The sequence below is a fragment of the Loxodonta africana genome, chromosome 18 (assembly GCF_030014295.1).
Source record: "Loxodonta africana isolate mLoxAfr1 chromosome 18, mLoxAfr1.hap2, whole genome shotgun sequence".
In the NCBI taxonomy this organism is placed as follows: Eukaryota; Metazoa; Chordata; class Mammalia; order Proboscidea; family Elephantidae; genus Loxodonta; species Loxodonta africana.
The window spans coordinates 62211102-62224501 of record NC_087359.1 but is presented as its reverse complement, the minus strand read 5'-3'; the positions used below and the strand labels follow the sequence as shown (position 1 = coordinate 62224501).

Genomic DNA, 13400 nt, shown 5'->3' with positions numbered 1-13400 from the left:
TGCCACTGAGTGGGCATGGCTTTTCTGCAGCCTCCACCCGACTGCCTGGGGAGGTTCCAATACCTCCTCTGAGGGGGGCAGTGCTCCCTCCTCATAGTCCCTGGAGGAAGCAGACCTCAACACTACCTACCAGCATGTTACAGAGTGTGGGCTAGCATAAAAAATATGACACAGAGCACTCCCATCAACCACACACCCCAAACAAAGGCCTCAAATGAAAAATCAAGGAAAACCCCAGCCCAGATTCTAGTTTCCTTTGGGCTTTCCTCCCCCTGCCCTTCTCCTCCTCCAGCCAGGGTTACCCCACCTCAACCTCAGCCACACTCAGCCACAGGGTTAGCCTTTGGGGACGCTTGTCTCCGAGAGCAGCCAGTTCCCTCCCCCTCGCACTCTCAGACATCCTTTCTCCCAGAGTTGCCCAGCGCCTGAATTTTATATGGGCCAATGAAAGCCCGAGCCATTTAATATTTATAGATTCCAAATCATTCAGTCGGTAATTTGCTCCACTGACATTTTATTTCTCTGTGGGGGGGACGCTGCAGTACTAGAAATATGGCTCCGGTGTCTGGTAACCTGCCGTGGCAGCCGGCACAGCGAGTATGGCCGTTGTGGGACGGTCTTCAAAAGGAATAACGAGTCCATTATGTTCACACCTATTAGGAGAGGTGGCCTGATGTGTGAGGAAACTGGTCCAGAGAGAATAGGTTCCCAAGGACTGCGTGTCCACCCTATCACGCACAAACATGAGCAGCTGAGACTGCTGGTGGGCTGAGGGAGGGGGGCGTTTTAACACACACTCAGCGCGGAACAGGGGCTTGTGAGAAGTTACCTATGCACTGGGTGGACAGGAGATTCCAGACGTTTCGAGCCTTGTCCTAACAGCTGCACTTTATCCTTGGGAGGCCTGGGGCCCACGTCAAGGGTGTCCCCATCCCTGTGGCTGGGAACCTGGGCTTCAGTCCCAACCTGAAGGGGGCCCGTCTCAGGACCAGCCAGCTGGGGATGAGCCCCTTTACATGGCGATGCCCCATCGGAGAAAAGCTTTGGCAAAGTTCTTTAATCAGAGAGTTGGTGTGTTTCTGAAATTGGACAATTACAGCTGTTAAGTTAAACCAGAGCATGCCCACTGCTATGATGAGACACACCGGCAGGCCTGTTTAGAGCCAGGACCTTGGATGGGAAGTTAGTCCATGGGGGACAGGTAGGCACAGAGAGTACACAGAAGGAAAAGGAAAACGTGAAGGCAAAGAATCCCAATTCCTGGTTTGATGCCTCAGCTTCTCTGAGAGACTACTCTCAGCGGCCTTCTTTGGTACCACGGCTACAGCCTCTTTCAAGTTCATACCTGTGAGGAGCCCCCAGCTCGCTGCTGAAGTCATCAGCTGTGTCCACCAAGGAACAAGCTGCTCTCTGCCTCAGGTCTTCGCCACGGCTACTCGAAAGCAATGCCCCCTCTTTAGTTGGTACACTGAGCACCAAAGCCCAGTGTCTAAGAGCCCAAGACAACCAGGTACACAGGGACATAGCCATGTTGGCACGTGACTATGGTGCATAAACCGCGTAAAATAACCACATCAGACTCCTACCCAGTGACATTTAAAAAAAAATTACAATGGTACTTTATTTTAAATCGTCACAAGATTTGACACTTAAAAAAAAAAAAGATACCACTAATAAATAACAAAAGTGGAAATGCTTATCAGAGTTACAACAGACACAATGTTTAGCTGAGAGTCACTTCAGAATAAGGCTCTGAAGATACCAGACAAACCAATACCTATTTGGAATACAATGTGCAACCTCCTGTCTGGGTTCACAGGAGAGGCACTAGTTCTACGCGGTCAGGCTTCTTTCTGGTCATAAAACCAGTTTGGGCACGGCTGTGCTTCAGACTAAATTCTCTCTAGTTGTAAGAGTCTACACAAGGTATTCTGGAATGTCCCCTGGAAAAAAATTAAAATTTGAAGACTTCTTTCTATAATTACCAGTAGCCAACATAGTCTTCCAGAAAACGGCAGGACTAAATTTAACAGGATGCTGGTATACATATCTGATGTACTCAGGTTTACTGTATGTCTGACAAGTCTCACTCCTCCCGTACAATGGGGTGTGCAGGTTCTGGAGTAGTTTCAATTTGTTCAAATGAGCACAGGTTTCTGGACACTACGGGCTGTAACCCTCAATTAACTCTTCACAGGGAATGCTTAAGCCATCAGAACTAAACCAGTAGGTTTTGTATTCAAATACTTTCCCCTACTAGTAACACTTTAGTCACTAAAAACAAAACGTGTTACCTACCTTGTAGAGGTACTATACATAAGAATAAACTGACAAACAGAACAAAAACAAATTATGAAAAATGCTAATCCCCTCAATGTGTCCTTGCCCATCCTTTGTGTTGACTTCATACATTCCACCCACCCACCCCCATCCAAAAAGGTTCAAATCATGCCCCAAAGTGACCTATTCCTGAATTCCTTTCAAAGGGACAGGTTGCTTTGTAGTGTGGAAGCTACTCAGATCTATATACTCTCGGACAGTACACTTGTCATCTTGGCTGTCAAATTTGGAAATCTGCTCAAGTTCAGATTCCCTTTAAGACTTTTCCCAATAAACAATTTGTGACCCCTAGACTCAAAGACGGTACAAGTGACAACAGGCTAATACATGAAACCACCTTCTTTTAGATTAAATAAAAGCCCCAGCATTCTCTATGGCTAAAAACTCAATCTGAATTATTTGTGTCTGGCATTGTATAAATATGTTTTTAAGTTCACTTCGCTGGACTTCATTAACCGCTTCAGGTTCTGCAGAACTCTTCTGAACTTTTGTCACAGCCAAGTTTATCCCATGGGTTAATCCCACTTGGGGGGTTATATTAGCAACCTGGACCATGGAACTCCTGAGCTTTGCAAAGGGGCAAACTGCTGCGCTGCTACTGCCTTCTGAAGGAGAAGGAGTTACATGAAGCCCTGTTTCAAGTTCAAAGCACAGTGGATCCAGAGCCTGGGGTCTTCTGAGATATGACTGAATGTACTAATTTAACTGCTTGAAACTGTGGACCTTTTGCTGAAAAAGACACGTCTAACTGAGATGGTCAAGAAGGTGTCTGCTCCATTACTTCTGGTTGGGCTTCTTTGTTAGAAGCTTGATTCGTCGCTTGATTTCCATCCTCAGTAGCCTGCTGAGAAACAGACCTGGTTACAGATGGCTGGGTCATTTTATTTTGTGCATCTCTGTGGCAATACATATCCACAGGCTTGGCAAAGCCAGTCAATATGTGTATGTATGGTCAGCAGAAGGACTTTCTTTCAGAGAAGACTTATGGCCTTTTCCAAGCCGACTTCCATGAGTGGCAGTACTCTCTGAGTGAACACGAATACTAATATCAGTGCTGCTTATAGACTGGGATCGACTGCCTAACCAAAGTGCTGAAGCGATAATACCACAACTGGGAAGAACTTAGTCTACTGGCCCTACATTCTCTAAGGAATTAGCCAGCTGCCTGTCTTCATCAGACTTGGAATTTGTTAGGAATTCATTGGAGTGGTACGAGTCATTATCGAAGACATCTCCCCATCAGACTCTGCCTGGTCTTTACTATCCATCACGCCTCTATTTTCCATGGTTTCAAGACTATACTATCTGATTTCCAAGGATTTACTTTTAAGTTTGGTTTTAGAAAGTTAACTTTCATTTCAGGTTTTGTAAAGTTTCCTAGCTTTCGTAGATTGCCAATATTTACACTGGATCTTGTCTGTTTTACTTTTTGATTCAGAGATGAAAATTTGCTCATCAAAAAATTCCTTCCTTGGGCCAAAGAGCCTTCGTTTCGAGATCTGATATCGATGATGTCTTCATGAGGTTTACTGCTCTTCCTTTCAAGTTGTTTTTCAACTCTAGGTACGGCCAATCCCATGGCCTGCTTGGCGACCTGCGGCATCTCTGCACTGCACTCAAGGGCATCTTTTCCATCCTCTTCTGGCTTGTGTGTCACAGCTCTCAGTGTGTGGACAGAGCCACTTTTCTTTGCACTGGAGCGCAACCACATGCAGGGGACCTTTGGCTTACCAAAAAGAGTGGGTTCAGGTCCCATTTCTATTCTTTCCAGGTCTTCCAGACTTAGTCGTTGATGTTGGTTTACTTGATCAACTTCATCACTGTCACAGGCCACGTAGTAGGCAAGTCAGAAGGCAGTAACAGCACATCCGTGTCTCTGTGAGGAGCACCAATGACAGAGCACCCTGAAAACTGTTGCTTGAGCCAGGCCACCATAAAAATTACGTCAGGACACATCTCTTGGTAGGAAATAATTAAATTCTACTAATTACAATGTTACTTTCACAAAACTAAACTTCCTATTTTGGCATGAATATTTACATCAGTCAAAAACATTAAGTCCCTAACAAAACGCACTGGGCACATTAACAGGTGGTTGCAAAAGGTCAGCCCCCTTCCCCCCATCTTTACTGAAGTTTTAGCTGCAATAAATACTGATGTCCCCCCCCATCCACCCTTTCCCTTTTTAAAGTTTTTTAATATGAATAAGAAAAGAAAAGAAAGACAACCCTTTGAGCCCTCCCACGCCCCCATGCCTGCAGCTCGGAGAAGCTGCTCTGCTGGATGAGATTTTGGAAGTGGAGTAATTTACAGGAAAAATATAGCGCCACAGGAACTTTGACTGAAAGTCCTGCAAAAGGGAGGAAAATCTTGAAAGTCATCGCTAGCACGCCTGGGCTTGGGCTAGGCAGGATGCGGGGCTGCCCGCAGAGACCTGTGGGAGTGTGGCATCTCGTCAGGCTGTTGGTCTGTCTGTCTGTCGATCTGTTGAAGCTCAGTCTGGAAGCCGCCCACACCCTGCCTCACGCCTGCAGTGAATGTGGCGAATGCGGCAACTGCAACATGGTGGTGCCAAGTCACGCCCAGGGCACACACATCAGTGACATTTTGAGCATTCATCTTTTCTAGATTTTGAGAGAAAGGGTGAAAGGGATTCTTGGGCACTGCTGTGGCCTGGCCCAGCTCCCCAGGACAGGGAACCAGACAGAATTTGGAGCTGTGGGGGGGTCCATGTCCACTGTGTCAAGGCCCCTCCCCATCACCTGATCATGGGCAAGCTTGGCCCTGGAGCCCTAAGTGAATGCCTCCCTCCAGTGATGAACCAGGGGGCCAAAACAAGGAAATCGGCATCCACCGTGGTGGAGCTGCTCAGTGCCAGCACAGCATGGATGCTGTCTCATGCAATCCTCATAACACATGGCTGTGGGAAGTACGATTCTCCTCATTTTACAGATGAAGTCACTGAGGCTCCGAGGTAAAGTGACCTACCCAAGGTCACCCAGCCAGTAGGTGGTCAGCTGGGACAAGAACCCTCGGCCTGCCTATGGTAAATGCTGCTGCTCTTTCTACCAGCCACCGGCTTTGTTGGGGACTCTCTTAACCAGGGTGAGGGAAGGCCCACTTACAGCAGCTTCCTGCACCCTCAGCTCCCTCTTCTCTCTTTCCCCAAAGCTATGGGGCAGAAGGCTGAGACTACAATCACCCCTTCTCTCCTCCCCACTCCCCACGGTGCATTCCCTTCTCCCCACCACCCTGAAGAAGGTTTTCTAAAGGAGACTTCTATCAGGAAAAGACGGCCAAGCTGCTAATGGGAAACTGGAAGAGAATGGAAAATGTCTAATAGATGCCTTTATACAAAGTAACTTCCACACCAGCAAGGAGCTTCTCTGGAGGGAATGAAAAAGGAGCAGCTCATCTCTGCCTGGCTTGAACTCATCTTTGGTTTTCTGAGCTTGGATGACTGGGAGGGGGGATACAGTTAGAATTCTAAGGAAGGCCCAGGCAAATCACTTAACTTCTTTGAGTCTCAGTTCCCAAACAGCTGTAAAACAGGGATAATAATGGTTTCCTACCCCTGGTGGCGTAGTGGTTAAGAACTTGGCAGCTAACCAAAAGGTCAGCAGTTCAAATCTACCAGCTGTTCCTTGGAAACCCTATAGGATGGTTCTACTTTGTCCCATAGGGTTGCTATGGGTCAGAATTGACTTGACAGCACCTAACAACAATAATCTTCTATGGTTTTTGTGAGGAGAAAACAAGATAATAAATGTAAAATGCTTCTTAGCAGAGTGTCTGGTATATAGTAACCACACCCAAAATTAAACCCGTTGCCATAGAGTTGATTCCGACTCATGGTGACCCCAGGAGTTTCGGGGTAGAACTGTACTCCACGGTGATTTCAATGGGTGGCACGAGTAGTTTGCAATTGGCTGCTAACCTAAAGGTTGGTGGTTCAAACCCACCTAGTGGCTCCATGGAAAAAAGCCCTGTCGAAATGCTTCTGTAAAGGTTACACACAAGAAAACCCTATGAAGAGTTCTACTCTGTAACACATGGCATTCCCGTGAGTTGAAATTGACTTGGTGGCAATGAGTTTGGTTTGTTTTTAATCTTATGGAACCAGATTGTCAAGCCTTTATCCCACAGCTCCACTAGATGGATTGAAACCACCTACCTTTTTGGTAACCATCTGTACCACCCAGGGACCTTAGTATATCATTAAGTACTCCATAAATATTATTATTTTTGTCATCACCAAGTTGATTATTTGGCTCATCAGAAGGCAGCAGTAACAACGGCTGATGCCTTGCTCTGGAAGGACAAACAGAAACCCCCACATTAGATGGAAGAAGCTAGCTAAGGAAACAGAACACAAAGACAATGTCAGTGTCACAGGGAGGGGTCTATGGACTTGCAGCAACAGTGTACCGTCCACAGTGTGGGCCTGGCACTCCTTTATTGCACCACCTCAGCCTTGACTGCTGGGCTTGGAACATATACTCTTTGTTCTAGAGGGGGCTTCAGCTCTAAATCCTGTCTGGTTCCCTGCCCTGAAGAGCTGGGTCAGGCCATAAGCAATGCCCGAGAATCCCCTTCACCTTTTCTCTCAAAACCTAGAGAAGAAGAAATAAGCTCCAAACAGCTCCAAACTGCTTCCTCCTGGGAGGAGCCTACTTAGGAGTATTTAAATTCATCTCAAAGCCATGCAGACTGAGACTGTCCGCATCACAGTTTGGTTGCTTTTCCACGGTCAAGGAGGCAGAGAGTTTTGAAGCAGGTGGAAGGCCTGGGGCAGAAAGGTACAAGCCTTCCAGGACCCTGGGGAGAGAGGGAAGGAGGGGCTGGCCAGGGTTGTAACCCAGATGGTTCTTTCTATATCTAGACTGCAGTGTGACCTAAGGATGCTGGGAATAATTACCCAAGAGAGCTGAGAGTTGGGAGGAGACATGGGAGGAAAGGCAGATCTTAGGACAGAAAGAGGGGCAGGAAGAAATATTATGCAATCATGAAAACGGTCACTATGAAGGTGTAGCAACATGGAAAATGTTTGCAATATATTGTTAAGTAGCAAACGCAGAATACATAGTGCTACGTATATAATATTTTGCTGAAGATCATTCAAAAATGGCTGTAGCAGTATATTGACAGGGAACTGCCAGAAATTCAGGCCAGTTTCAGAAGAGGACATGGAACCAGGTATATCATTGCTGATGTCAGATGGATCCTGGCTGAAAGCAGAGAATACCAGAAGGATGTTTACCTGTGTTTTATTGACTACGCAAAGGCATTCGACTGTGTGGATCATAACAAATTATGGATAACGTTGCGAAGAATGGGAATTCCAGGACACTTAATTGTGAGGAACCTTTACATAGATCAAGAGGTGGTTGTTCGGACACAACAAGGGGATACTGATTGGTTTAAAGTCAGGAAAGGTATGCGTCAGGGTTGTATTCTTTCACCATACCTATTCATTCTGTGTGCTGAGCAAATAATCCGAGAAGCTGGACTATATGAAGAAGAATGGGGCATCAAGATTGGAGCAAGACTCATTAACAACCTGCGTTATGCAGATGACACAACCTTGCTTGCTGAAAGTGAAGAGGACCTGAAGCACTTACTAATGAAGATCAAACACCACAGCTTTCAGTATGGATTACACTTCAACATAAAGAAAACAAACATCCTCACAACTGGACCAATTAGCAACATCATGATAAATGGAGAAAAGATTGAAGTTGTCAAGGATTTCATTTTACTTGGATCTACAATCAACAGCCATGGAAGCAGCAGCCAAGAAATCAAGAGATGCATTGCGTTGGGTAAATCTGCCGCACAAAAAAACCCCAGTAAGGACCTCTTTAAAGTGTTGAAGAGTAAAGACGTCACCTTGAAGACTGAGGTGTGCCTGACCCAAGCCATAGTATTTTCAATCTCATCATATGCATGTGAAAGCTGGACAATGAATAAGGAAGACTGAAGAAGAATTGATGCTTTTGAATTGTGGTGTTGGCGAAGAATATTGAATATACCTTGCACTGCCAAAAGAACGAACAAATCTGTCTTAGAAGAAGTACAGCCAGAATTCTCCTTAGAGGCAAGGATGGAAGACTAGGTCTTACATACTTTGGACATGTTGTCAGGAGGGATCAGTCCCTGGAGAAGGACATCACGCTTGGCAGAGTACAGGGTCAGTGGAAAAGAGGAAGACCCTCAACGAGGTGGATTGATACAGTGGCTGCAACAATGAGCTCAAGCATAACAACAATTTTAAGGATGGCTCAGGACCGGGCAGTGTTTCGTTCTGTTGTGCACAGGGTTACTATGTGTCAGAACCGGCTGGATGGCACCTAACAATAACATGTATGTAACACAGGGTTGCTATGAGTCGGAAATCGACTTGACAGCAATGGGTTTTTTTTTTTTTTTCTTCTTCTGGTGGTGCAGTAGTTAAGCACTTGGCTGCTAACCGAAAGGTCAGCAGTTTAAACCCACCAGCTGCTCCATGGGAGAAAGATGTGGCAGCCCGGCAGATTACAGCTTTGGAAACCCTATGGGGCAGTTCTACTCTGTCCTATAAAGGCGCTATGAGTCAGAATCTACTCTGGGCAATAGATTTTTGGGTATATATACAATGACTATGTAGCCCTGGTGGTACAGTGGTTAAGCACTCAGCTGCTAAGTGAAAGGTCAGGGGTTTGAACCTACCAGTGGCTCTGCATGAGAAAGATGTGGCAGTCTGCTTCCGTAAAGATTTACAGCCTTGGAAACCCTATGGGGCAATTCTACTCCGTCTTACAGGGTCGCTATGAGTTGGGACTGACTGGATGGCAACGGGTTTGTTTTTTTAATGCAACGATTACAACTACATGAAAGTATGTATACGTGTGGAGAGAGACCAAAGGGACTCAGAAAAGTAAAAACGGTTGTGCTGGTAAGGCAGGAATGTGGGTGAGACATATGTGTCTGTTTTCTTAAGTGACATTACAATACATGTATTAACGTCAAACAAAGAATCAAGCAAGAACTGAGGGGCAGTAGGGGTAGGGCAGGGATGACAAACAGGAATCATGACTTGGCTAAATCGACTGCTGGGTTCTGTTCATGGGATCCTCTTCTTACTCCCCCAAAATGTACCCTTGCTTAGAGAGCTGAGGGTGGGAAGAAGGCAGATGGTTTGGGTGGTGAAGTTCAGAGAAACCCAAAGGAAAAATGGGATGGGCCTGGCTGACGTGAACTTGGCCAGAAAGATATGCAGATTTGTGCATGTGTCTAGAGATGTGAACGAAGACAGTTATGACAAAGTTCTTGTAATATGGAAAAACCAGAAACCAACGAAGTGTCCATCCACAGTGGAACAGATAAACTGTGGTCCAGTCATACAATAAAACACTTTTTGGCACTGAAAACAAAGCAACTAGACATCAATATCAACGTGGACAAATCTTGAAAACATACCGTTAAGTCAAAAAGCACATTGCAGAGTGATATTATAGCAGGTCAGCATTTAAGCATGTGTCTAAAAAATACACAGAGCAATACTCTCTATTACTATACAGAGCAATGTTCTATATGACCACACAGAGCGACGCTCTATACAACCACACAGAGCGACGCTCTATACGACCGCAGAGAGCAACGCTCCATACGACCGCACAGAGCAACGCTCCATACGACCGCACAGAGCAACGCTCCATACGACCGCACAGAGCAACGCTCCATACGACCGCACAGAGCAACGCTCCATATGACCGCACAGGGCAGTGCTCCATATGACCGCACAGGGCAGTGCTCTATATGACCGCACAGGGCAGTGCTCTATATGACCGCACAGGGCAGTGCTCTATATGACCGCACAGGGCAGTGCTCTATATGACCGCACAGGGCAGTGCTCTATATGACCGCACAGGGCAGTGCTCTATATGACCGCACAGGGCAGTGCTCTATATGACCGCACAGGGCAGTGCTCTATATGACCGCACAGGGCAGTGCTCTATATGACCGCACAGGGCAGTGCTCTATATGACCGCACAGGGCAGTGCTCTATATGACCGCACAGGGCAGTGCTCTATATGACCACTCAGGGCAATACTCTATATGGCTACACAGAGCAATACTCTATATGGCTACACAGAGCAACAATCTATGCGAACACACGGAGCAACACTCTATACGACCACACGGAGCAACGCTCTATACGACCACACATAGCAACGCTCTATACGACCATGTGGAGCAACGCTCTGTACGACCACGTGGAGCAATGCTCTGTATGACCACACAGGGCGGTATTCTATAGGACCACACAGGGCAATACTCTATGACCACACAGGGCAATGCTCTATATGACCACGCAGAGCAATACTCTATACGACCACACAGAGCAATACTCTGTATGACCACACAGAGCAATACTCTGTATGACCACACAGAGCAATACTCTGTATGAGCACACAGGGCAATACTCTGTATGACCACACAGGGCAATGCTCTGTATGACCACACAGGGCAATGCTCTGTATGACCACACAGGGCAATGCTCTGTATGACCACACAGGGCAATGCTCTGTATGACCACAAAGGGCAATACTCTGTATGACTACACAGAGCACTCTGTATGACCACACAGGGCAATACTCTGTATGACTACACAGAGCAATACTCTGTATGACCACACAGGGCAATACTCTATATGACCACACAGAGCAATACTCTGTATGACCACACAGAGCAATACTCTATATGACTACACAGAGCAATGCTCTATATTACTCAGGGATTCATACATACGCAGTAAAAATGTGAAAACTGATTGTGAAGGTATGCATTAAATTTAGGGTGGTGTTTCTCCCCAGGGAGAAGGAAGGAGAACGGCACCTCAGAAGTATACAAGAACCTCAGCTTTGTTTATAAGCTCCCATTTGTTTACATTTTAAAAACTTGAAGCAAAAACGTCAGTTCTGGGTGGTGGTCACACAGGTGCTTATTACATTATTGTCTGCCTTTTCTGGTTTTCTTATTTTTCATGTTCTCAAAATGAAGCAAAACAGAACACCGAAGCTGCTCAGCAGCTGCTGAGGTGGCCCCCACCTGAGGAAAGGCCTTCCCCAGGCTGGTGGGGCCAGCCCCCGGGGCCCTACCAGCCTGCACCAGCCCTTTAAATACTGAAATCTGTCTATGCCAAAGCAGCAGAATTGGCCCCTTGCCTTCTACTGTCTGAAAAATACCATCTCCAAGTATCTCATTTTTATATAAATAGATTTTTATATAAAATAGCTTCTGTCTAGACAAATCCATTTTTTTGAAAGAGGGCAAAGGAAGGGAAGGAGGGCAGGGAAAGGAGGGAAATGGAATAGGAGAAAGGAAAGGTGGAAAGGAGAAGCAAAAGCAGAAGACTAGGGAAAGGTACAAGAGAGAAACAAGACAGACAGATTCTGACCGCCTCCAGACCACCAGCACCCAGCTGCCCTCCTCCCAGGGTGTTCCTATTCTCCATTATCCACCCCAGGCCCTACACAGTCCTTGGTCTCTGTGCCCTCCCCAGAGGTTGGGGTTGGGGGAGAAAGGAGCCAGGGCTCCTGACCCAAGAGAGAAGGGGCTCTAAGCCTCCCTGCAAAGAACACTGTGTTCTCTGACAGCCAAGGATTAGTTAGACAATTGCTAATGAGATTTGCCTTTGGCCAAGTGTGCCTAAACAGTTTTCTCAGAAAGGCATTTTTAAAAAGCTTATGAGGCAAATTAGCTATATGCATAAAGCGCTGGGAGTCAGGAGGCCATATGACTTGGGGTAACCCAGTTACTCCTACTAAACAAAGGAAATGGATGAAGGTCAAAGGCCAGGCACTGGGCATCGCAAGGTCCTTGGTGACTGGCCTCAGTCCCAGCACCCAGCCCTCCAGCAGCTGCAGGACCCTTGCCCTGGCCAGGCCAGAAAAAAATCATCAACAAGGCCTGCAGCAGGTCTTGCCATCCTGTGGAAGGGATAGCTCAAGGGACATGACCTCAACCTATCCCATCCCAACAGACATGTGCTCATAAGGACGCCCCACACCGTTGGCATTTTGCAAGGTCTCCTTCACTACGCTGGCACTGGCGATACTTGGAATTCAGGGAAGCTCAAGCCAAGATGCTCATAGGATTCCAGGCTCCTTTTGCATTACTTGTTTTCACCCAAGCCTCTCAAGATCACACTGGAAGCTCTGCCTTCATGTGCCTCAACATACAAAGTGATGTCAGATCAACATATTCCCTCACTATAAGGCAAAGAGACAGGCCAGGGTGGCGGTGGCTCTCCTTGGGTGCAGATAGGGAATGCTACCCGGTGCTGCTCTGTGGAAGAACCTTCATCAAAAAACTTCAGGATAAGACAGAAGGTGGACTGACAGCCCAGTACACATGGAGAGTCAACAGGGAACGTAAGCTCCCCCAGAAACAGCCCCACTGAATTTGCTGACGACCAGACACTCTTCAACATAAGAATACCTGCACTGACTGTATGTATATGTGTGTCTGTATACACACATACATGTTGTTGTTGGCTGCCATCAACTTGGCCCCCAGCTCATGGGGTCTCCACGGATAATAGGATGAAATGCTGCCTGGTCCCGTGCCAGCCCCGTGATCGGTTGTGGATCGGACCATTGAGATCCATACGGTTTTCACTGGCTGATTTTTAGAAGTTGATCACCAGGCATTTCTCCTAACCCGTCTTAGTCTGGAAGCTTTGTTGAAAGCTATTCAGCATCACAGCAACATGTGTTGACAGACGGGTGGTGGCTGCGCACAGGTGCCTTGGTGGGGAATCGAACTCAGGTCTCCTGAGTGGCAGGCTAGACTTCTACCACTGAGCCATCGCTACCCCAGATACACAAACGCCATACACATAAATATGTCAGTCAAATGACCTTGGAACTTGTAACCACAGAGTCACACAAAGCTCAGAACTATTCAGATGCAATACAAAAATGATTTTAAGAGTTTTGTGATGCTATCAAGAGTATGAAAGAATACACAATTCCTTCAAGTTCAAAGGAATTTAGAGCTAGATTAGAGACATTTAA

At 46.5% G+C, this 13400-nt stretch overlaps 1 protein-coding gene and 1 pseudogene across 1 annotated transcript in view; both read right to left on the bottom strand.

Moving 5' to 3' along the window:
* NXN (nucleoredoxin) overlaps window positions 1-13400 on the bottom strand; it is a 195292-nt gene that overhangs the window by 8598 nt on the left and 173294 nt on the right. The gene's annotated exons all lie outside the window — the stretch shown is intronic.
* Window positions 1694-4577, bottom strand: LOC104846519 (phosphatidylinositide phosphatase SAC2-like; annotated as a pseudogene).